General features: G+C 39.9%; 12 non-coding genes across 12 annotated transcripts; all 12 read left to right on the plus strand.

Annotated features, from left to right (window-relative positions):
* Positions 1–633: 633 nt before the first annotated feature.
* Positions 634–752, plus strand: LOC127996497 (5S ribosomal RNA). Its single transcript, XR_008169402.1, has one exon. It is a non-coding gene; the product is annotated as a 5S ribosomal RNA (ribosomal RNA).
* A 221-nt stretch (positions 753–973) lies between these two features.
* On the plus strand, positions 974–1,092 carry LOC127995810 (5S ribosomal RNA). Its single transcript, XR_008168743.1, has one exon. It is a non-coding gene; the product is annotated as a 5S ribosomal RNA (ribosomal RNA).
* Positions 1,093–1,313: 221 nt separating this feature from the next.
* LOC128003707 (5S ribosomal RNA) lies at positions 1,314–1,432 on the plus strand. Its single transcript, XR_008176426.1, has one exon. It is a non-coding gene; the product is annotated as a 5S ribosomal RNA (ribosomal RNA).
* Positions 1,433–1,796: 364 nt separating this feature from the next.
* LOC128000685 (5S ribosomal RNA) lies at positions 1,797–1,915 on the plus strand. The gene has a single exon (XR_008173465.1). It is a non-coding gene; the product is annotated as a 5S ribosomal RNA (ribosomal RNA).
* Positions 1,916–2,443: 528 nt separating this feature from the next.
* On the plus strand, positions 2,444–2,562 carry LOC127999700 (5S ribosomal RNA). Its single transcript, XR_008172507.1, has one exon. It is a non-coding gene; the product is annotated as a 5S ribosomal RNA (ribosomal RNA).
* A 361-nt stretch (positions 2,563–2,923) lies between these two features.
* LOC127996190 (5S ribosomal RNA) lies at positions 2,924–3,042 on the plus strand. The gene has a single exon (XR_008169104.1). It is a non-coding gene; the product is annotated as a 5S ribosomal RNA (ribosomal RNA).
* Positions 3,043–3,557: 515 nt separating this feature from the next.
* On the plus strand, positions 3,558–3,676 carry LOC127999702 (5S ribosomal RNA). Its single transcript, XR_008172509.1, has one exon. It is a non-coding gene; the product is annotated as a 5S ribosomal RNA (ribosomal RNA).
* Positions 3,677–4,038: 362 nt separating this feature from the next.
* On the plus strand, positions 4,039–4,157 carry LOC128005795 (5S ribosomal RNA). The gene has a single exon (XR_008178436.1). It is a non-coding gene; the product is annotated as a 5S ribosomal RNA (ribosomal RNA).
* Positions 4,158–5,804: 1,647 nt separating this feature from the next.
* LOC127996498 (5S ribosomal RNA) lies at positions 5,805–5,923 on the plus strand. Its single transcript, XR_008169403.1, has one exon. It is a non-coding gene; the product is annotated as a 5S ribosomal RNA (ribosomal RNA).
* A 221-nt stretch (positions 5,924–6,144) lies between these two features.
* Positions 6,145–6,263, plus strand: LOC127995811 (5S ribosomal RNA). The gene has a single exon (XR_008168744.1). It is a non-coding gene; the product is annotated as a 5S ribosomal RNA (ribosomal RNA).
* Positions 6,264–6,484: 221 nt separating this feature from the next.
* Positions 6,485–6,603, plus strand: LOC128003708 (5S ribosomal RNA). The gene has a single exon (XR_008176427.1). It is a non-coding gene; the product is annotated as a 5S ribosomal RNA (ribosomal RNA).
* Positions 6,604–6,967: 364 nt separating this feature from the next.
* LOC128005483 (5S ribosomal RNA) lies at positions 6,968–7,086 on the plus strand. The gene has a single exon (XR_008178133.1). It is a non-coding gene; the product is annotated as a 5S ribosomal RNA (ribosomal RNA).
* The last annotated feature ends 414 nt before the right edge of the window (positions 7,087–7,500 follow it).

The following is a 7,500-nucleotide window of genomic DNA, read 5'->3' on the forward strand; positions in this document are numbered from 1 at the left end:
GTGCTTTTTGGACATTTTTCACTTAGTATATAATAATTTTGCCAAAAAATAGAGTCAGTGCCTGATCTCTGAATATTAGCAGGTTTGGGCCTGTTTAGTACATGGATGGGAGACTGCCTGGGAATATACTGCCTTTAATTATAATTTTGCATTATTGAGACACTGTTTTCCTAATGAATGTTGTTCAGTGCTTTGACGCAATGTATTTTGTTTAAAGCACTATATAAATAAAGGTGATTGATTGATTGATTGAATACCAGGTGCTGTAAGCTTTTTGGACATTTTTCACTTAGTATATAATAATTTTGCCAAAAAAAAGTCAATGCCCGATCTCTGAATATTTGCAGGTTTGGGCCTGGTTAGTACATGGATGGGAGACAGCCTGGGAATACCAGGTGCTTTAATCTTTTTGGAAAATTTCACAAATTATATAATAATCTTTCATTAAAAAAAAAAAAGAGTCAATGCCCGATCTCTGAATCTTAGCAGGTTTAGGTCTGGTTAGTACTTTGATGAGAGACTGCCTAGGAATACCAGGTGCTTTAAGCTTTTGGGCTTTCTTTCCTACTTATATAATGTACTGGCGATAAGATTGGCTGGTCTTTAAATAGCCCTCTCTTTGCAACAGACTTCGCTTACGGCCATACCAACCTGGCTATGCCCGATCTCGTCCGATCTCGGAAGCTAAGCAGGTTTGGGCCTGGTTAGTACTTTGATGGGAGACCGCCTGGGAATACCAGGTGCTGTAAACTTTTTGGACATTTTTCACTTAGTTTATAATAATTTTGCCAAAAAATAGAGTCAATGCCCGATCTCTGAATCTTAGCAGGTTTAGGTCTGGTTAGTACTTTGATGAGAGACTGCCTAGGAATACCAGGTGCTTTAAGCTTTTGGGTTTTCTTTACTACTTATATAATGTACTGGCGATAAGATTGGCTGTTCTTTAAATAGCCCTCTCTTTGCAGCAGACTTCGCTTACGGCCATACCAACCTGGCTATGCCCGATCTCGTCTGATCTCGGAAGCTAAGCAGGTTTGGGCCTGGTTAGTACTTGGATGGGAGATCGCCTGGGAATACCAGGTGCTGTAAGCTTTTTGGACATTTTTCAATTAGTATATAATAATTTTGCCAAAAAATAGAGTCAATGCCCGATCTCTGAATCTTAGCAGGTTTAGGTCTGGTTAGTACTTTGATGAGAGACTGCCTGGGAATACCAGGTGCTTTAAGCTTTTGGGTTTTCTTTCCTACTTATATAATGTACTGGCGATAAGATCGGCTGGTCTTTAAATAGCCCTCTCTTTGCAGCAGACTTCGCTTACGGCCATACCAACCTGGCTATGCCCAATCTCGTCTGATCTCGGAAGCTAAGCAGGTTTGGTCCTGGTTAGTACTTGGATGGGAGACCGCCTGGGAATACCAGGTGCTGTAAGCTTTTTGGACATTTTTCACTTAGTATATAATAATTTTGCCAAAAAAATAGAGTCAATGCCTGATCTCTGAATATTAGCAGGTTTGGGCCTGCTTAGTACATGGATGGGAGACTGCCTGGGAATACCAGGTGTTTTAATCTTTTTGGAAAATTTCACGAATTATATAATAATCTTTCATAAAAAAAAAAAAAGAGTCAATGCCCGATCTCTGAATCTTAGCAGGTTTAGGTCTGATTAGTACTTTGATGAGAGACTGCCTAGGAATACCAGGTGCTTTAAGCTTTTGGGTTTTCATTCCTACTTATATAATGTACTGGCGATAAGATTGGCTGGTCTTTAAATAGCCCTCTCTTTGCAGCAGACTTCGCTTACGGCCATACCATCCTGGCTATGCCTGATCTCGTCTGATCTCGGAAGCTAAGCAGGTTTGGGCCTGGTTAGTACTTGGATGGGAGACCGCCTGGGAATACCAGGTGCTGTAAGCTTTTTGGAAATTTTTCACTTAGTATATAATAATTTTGCCAAAAAATAGAGTCAATGCCAATCTCTGAATATTAGCAGGTTTGGGCCTGGTTAGTACATGGATGGGAGACTGCCTGGGAATACCAGGTGCTGTAAGCTTTTTGGACATTTTTCACTTAGTATATAATAATTTTGCCAAAAAATAGAGTCAATGCCCGATCTCTGAATATTTGCAGGTTTGGGCCTGGTTAGTACATGGATGGGAGACTGCCTGGGAATACCAGGTGCTTTAATCTTTTTGGAAAATTTCACGAATTATATAATAATCTTTCATTTAAAAAAAAAAAAAAAAAAAAAAAAAAAAAAAAAAAAAAAAGAGTCAATGCCCGATCTCTGAATCTTAGCAGGTTTAGGTCTGGTTAGTACTTTGATGAGAGACTGCCTAGGAATACCAGGTGCTTTAAGCTTTTGGGTTTTCTTTCCTACTTAAATTATGTACTGGCGATAAGATTGGCTGGTCTTTAAATAGCCCTCTCTTTGCAGCAGACTTCGCTTACGGCCATACCAACCTGGCTATGCCGGATCTCGTCTGATCTCGGAAGCTAAGCAGGTTTGGGCCTGGTTAGTACTTGGATGGGAGACCGCCTGGGAATACCAGGTGCTGTAAGCTTTTTGGACATTTTTCACTTAGTATATAATAATTTTGCCAAAAAATAGAGTCAATGCCTGATCTCTGAATATTAGCAGGTTTGGGCCTGCTTAGTACATGGATAGGAGACTGCCTGGGAATACCAGGTGTTTTAATCTTTTTGGAAAAGTTCACGAATTATATAATAATCTTTCATAAAAAAAAAAAGAGTCAATGCCCGATCTCTGAATCTTAGCAGGTTTAGGTCTGATTAGTACTTTGATGAGAGACTGCCTAGGAATACCAGGTGCTTTAAGCTTTTGGGTTTTCATTCCTACTTATATAATGTACTGGCGATAAGATTGGCTGATCTTTAAATAGCCCTCTCTTTGCAGCAGACTTCGCTTACGGCCATACCATCCTGGCTATGCCCGATCTCGTCTGATCTCGGAAGCTAAGCAGGTTTGGGCCTGGTTAGTACTTGGATGGGAGACCGCCTGGGAATACCAGGTGCTGTAAGCTTTTTGGAAATTTTTCACTTAGTATATAATAATTTTGCCAAAAAATAGAGTCAATGCCAATCTCTGAATATTAGCAGGTTTGGGCCTGGTTAGTACATGGATGGGAGACTGCCTGGGAATACCAGGTGCTGTAAGCTTTTTGGACATTTTTCACTTAGTATATAATAATTTTGCCAAAAAATAGAGTCAATGCCCGATCTCTGAATATTTGCAGGTTTGGGCCTGGTTAGTACATGGATGGGAGACTGCCTGGGAATACCAGGTGCTTTAATCTTTTTGGAAAATTTCACGAATTATATAATAATCTTTCATTTAAAAAAAAAAAAAAAAAAAAAAAAAAAGAGTCAATGCCCGATCTCTGAATCTTAGCAGGTTTAGGTCTGGTTAGTACTTTGATGAGAGACTGCCTAGGAATACCAGGTGCTTTAAGCTTTTGGGTTTTCTTTCCTACTTAAATTATGTACTGGCGATAAGATTGGCTGGTCTTTAAATAGCCCTCTCTTTGCAGCAGACTTCGCTTACGGCCATACCAACCTGGCTATGCCGGATCTCGTCTGATCTCGGAAGCTAAGCAGGTTTGGGCCTGGTTAGTACTTGGATGGGAGACCGCCTGGGAATACCAGGTGCTGTAAGCTTTTTGGACATTTTTCACTTAGTATATAATAATTTTGCCAAAAAATAGAGTCAATGCTTGATCTCTGAATATTAGCAGGTTTGGGCCTGCTTAGTACATGGATAGGAGACTGCCTGGGAATACCAGGTGTTTTAATCTTTTTGGAAAAGTTCACGAATTATATAATAATCTTTCATAAAAAAAAAAAAGAGTCAATGCCCGATCTCTGAATCTTAGCAGGTTTAGGTCTGATTAGTACTTTGATGAGAGACTGCCTAGGAATACCAGGTGCTTTAAGCTTTTGGGTTTTCATTCCTACTTATATAATGTACTGGCGATAAGATTGGCTGATCTTTAAATAGCCCTCTCTTTGCAGCAGACTTCTCTTACGGCCATACCATCCTGGCTATGCCCGATCTCGTCTGATCTCGGAAGCTAAGCAGGTTTGGTCCTGGTTAGTACTTGGATGGGAGACCGCCTGGGAATACCAAGTGCTGTAAGCTTTTTGGAAATTTTTCACTTAGTATATAATAATTTTGCCAAAAAATAGAGTCAATGCCAATCTCTGAATATTAGCAGGTTTGGGCCTGGTTAGTACATGGATGGGAGACTGCCTGGGAATACCAGGTGCTGTAAGCTTTTTGGACATTTTTCACTTAGTATATAATAATTTTGCCAAAAAATAGAGTCAATGCCCGATCTCTGAATATTTGCAGGTTTGGGCCTGGTTAGTACATGGATGGGAGACTGCCTGGGAATACCAGGTGCTTTAATCTTTTTGGAAAATTTCACGAATTATATAATAATCTTTCATTAAAAAAAAAAAAAAAAAAGAGTCAATGCCCGATCTCTGAATCTTAGCAGGTTTAGGTCTGGTTAGTACTTGTATGAGAGACTGCCTAGGAATACCAGGTGCTTTAAGCTTTTGGGTTTTCTTTCCTACTTATATAATGTACTGGCGATAAGATTGGCTGTTCTTTAAATAGCCCTCTCTTCAATCAATCAATCAATCACCTTTATTTATATAGTGCTTTAAACAAAATACATTGCGTCAAAGCACTGAACAACATTCATTTGGAAAACAGTGTCTCAATAATGCAAAATGATAGTTAAAGGCAGTTCATCATTGAATTCAGCTATGTCATCTCTGTTCAGTTGAAATAGTGTCTGTTTTTATTTGCAATCAAGTCAATGATATCGCTGTAGATGAAGTGACCCCAACTAAGCAAGCCAGAGGCGACAGCGGCAAGGAACCGAAACTCCATCGGTGACAGAATGGAGAAAAAAACCTTGGGAGAAACCAGGCTCAGTTGGGGGGTCAGTTCTCCTCTGACCAGACGAAAACCAGTAGTTCAATTCCAGGCTGCAGCAAAGTCAGATTGTGCAGAAGAATCATCTGTTTCCTGTGGTCTTGTCCTGGTGCTCCTCTGAGACAAGGTCTTTACAGGGGATCTGTATCTGGGGCTCTAGTTGTCCTGGTCTCCGCTGTCTTTCAGGGCAGTAGAGGTCCTTTCTAGGTGCTTTTTGGACATTTTTCACTTAGTATATAATAATTTTGCCAAAAAATAGAGTCAGTGCCTGATCTCTGAATATTAGCAGGTTTGGGCCTGTTTAGTACATGGATGGGAGACTGCCTGGGAATATACTGCCTTTAATTATAATTTTGCATTATTGAGACACTGTTTTCCTAATGAATGTTGTTCAGTGCTTTGACGCAATGTATTTTGTTTAAAGCACTATATAAATAAAGGTGATTGATTGATTGATTGAATACCAGGTGCTGTAAGCTTTTTGGACATTTTTCACTTAGTATATAATAATTTTGCCAAAAAAAAGTCAATGCCCGATCTCTGAATATTTGCAGGTTTGGGCCTGGTTAGTACATGGATGGGAGACAGCCTGGGAATACCAGGTGCTTTAATCTTTTTGGAAAATTTCACGAATTATATAATAATCTTTCATTAAAAAAAAAAAAGAGTCAATGCCCGATCTCTGAATCTTAGCAGGTTTAGGTCTGGTTAGTACTTTGATGAGAGACTGCCTAGGAATACCAGGTGCTTTAAGCTTTTGGGCTTTCTTTCCTACTTATATAATGTACTGGCGATAAGATTGGCTGGTCTTTAAATAGCCCTCTCTTTGCAACAGACTTCGCTTACGGCCATACCAACCTGGCTATGCCCGATCTCGTCCGATCTCGGAAGCTAAGCAGGTTTGGGCCTGGTTAGTACTTTGATGGGAGACCGCCTGGGAATACCAGGTGCTGTAAACTTTTTGGACATTTTTCACTTAGTTTATAATAATTTTGCCAAAAAATAGAGTCAATGCCCGATCTCTGAATCTTAGCAGGTTTAGGTCTGGTTAGTACTTTGATGAGAGACTGCCTAGGAATACCAGGTGCTTTAAGCTTTTGGGTTTTCTTTACTACTTATATAATGTACTGGCGATAAGATTGGCTGTTCTTTAAATAGCCCTCTCTTTGCAGCAGACTTCGCTTACGGCCATACCAACCTGGCTATGCCCGATCTCGTCTGATCTCGGAAGCTAAGCAGGTTTGGGCCTGGTTAGTACTTGGATGGGAGATCGCCTGGGAATACCAGGTGCTGTAAGCTTTTTGGACATTTTTCACTTAGTATATAATAATTTTGCCAAAAAATAGAGTCAATGCCCGATCTCTGAATCTTAGCAGGTTTAGGTCTGGTTAGTACTTTGATGAGAGACTGCCTGGGAATACCAGGTGCTTTAAGCTTTTGGGTTTTCTTTCCTACTTATATAATGTACTGGCGATAAGATCGGCTGGTCTTTAAATAGCCCTCTCTTTGCAGCAGACTTCGCTTACGGCCATACCAACCTGGCTATGCCCAATCTCGTCTGATCTCGGAAGCTAAGCAGGTTTGGTCCTGGTTAGTACTTGGATGGGAGACCGCCTGGGAATACCAGGTGCTGTAAGCTTTTTGGACATTTTTCACTTAGTATATAATAATTTTGCCAAAAAAATAGAGTCAATGCCTGATCTCTGAATATTAGCAGGTTTGGGCCTGCTTAGTACATGGATGGGAGACTGCCTGGGAATACCAGGTGTTTTAATCTTTTTGGAAAATTTCACGAATTATATAATAATCTTTCATAAAAAAAAAAAAAGAGTCAATGCCCGATCTCTGAATCTTAGCAGGTTTAGGTCTGATTAGTACTTTGATGAGAGACTGCCTAGGAATACCAGGTGCTTTAAGCTTTTGGGTTTTCATTCCTACTTATATAATGTACTGGCGATAAGATTGGCTGGTCTTTAAATAGCCCTCTCTTTGCAGCAGACTTCGCTTACGGCCATACCATCCTGGCTATAACTGATCTCGTCTGATCTCGGAAGCTAAGCAGGTTTGGGCCTGGTTAGTACTTGGATGGGAGACCGCCTGGGAATACCAGGTGGTGTAAGCTTTTTGGAAATTTTTCACTTAGTATATAATAATTTTGCCAAAAAATAGAGTCAATGCCAATCTCTGAATATTAGCAGGTTTGGGCCTGGTTAGTACATGGATGGGAGACTGCCTGGGAATACCAGGTGCTGTAAGCTTTTTGGACATTTTTCACTTAGTATATAATAATTTTGCCAAAAAATAGAGTCAATGCCCGATCTCTGAATATTTGCAGGTTTGGGCCTGGTTAGTACATGGATGGGAGACTGCCTGGGAATACCAGGTGCTTTAATCTTTTTGGAAAATTTCACGAATTATATAATAATCTTTCATTTAAAAAAAAAAAAAAAAAAAAAAAAAAAAAAAAAAAAAGAGTCAATGCCCGATCTCTGAATCTTAGCAGGTTTAGGTCTGGTTAGTACTTTGATGAGAGACT

Source organism: Carassius gibelio, chromosome B22 (assembly GCF_023724105.1).
Source record: "Carassius gibelio isolate Cgi1373 ecotype wild population from Czech Republic chromosome B22, carGib1.2-hapl.c, whole genome shotgun sequence".
NCBI classification, from domain to species: domain Eukaryota; kingdom Metazoa; phylum Chordata; class Actinopteri; order Cypriniformes; family Cyprinidae; genus Carassius; species Carassius gibelio.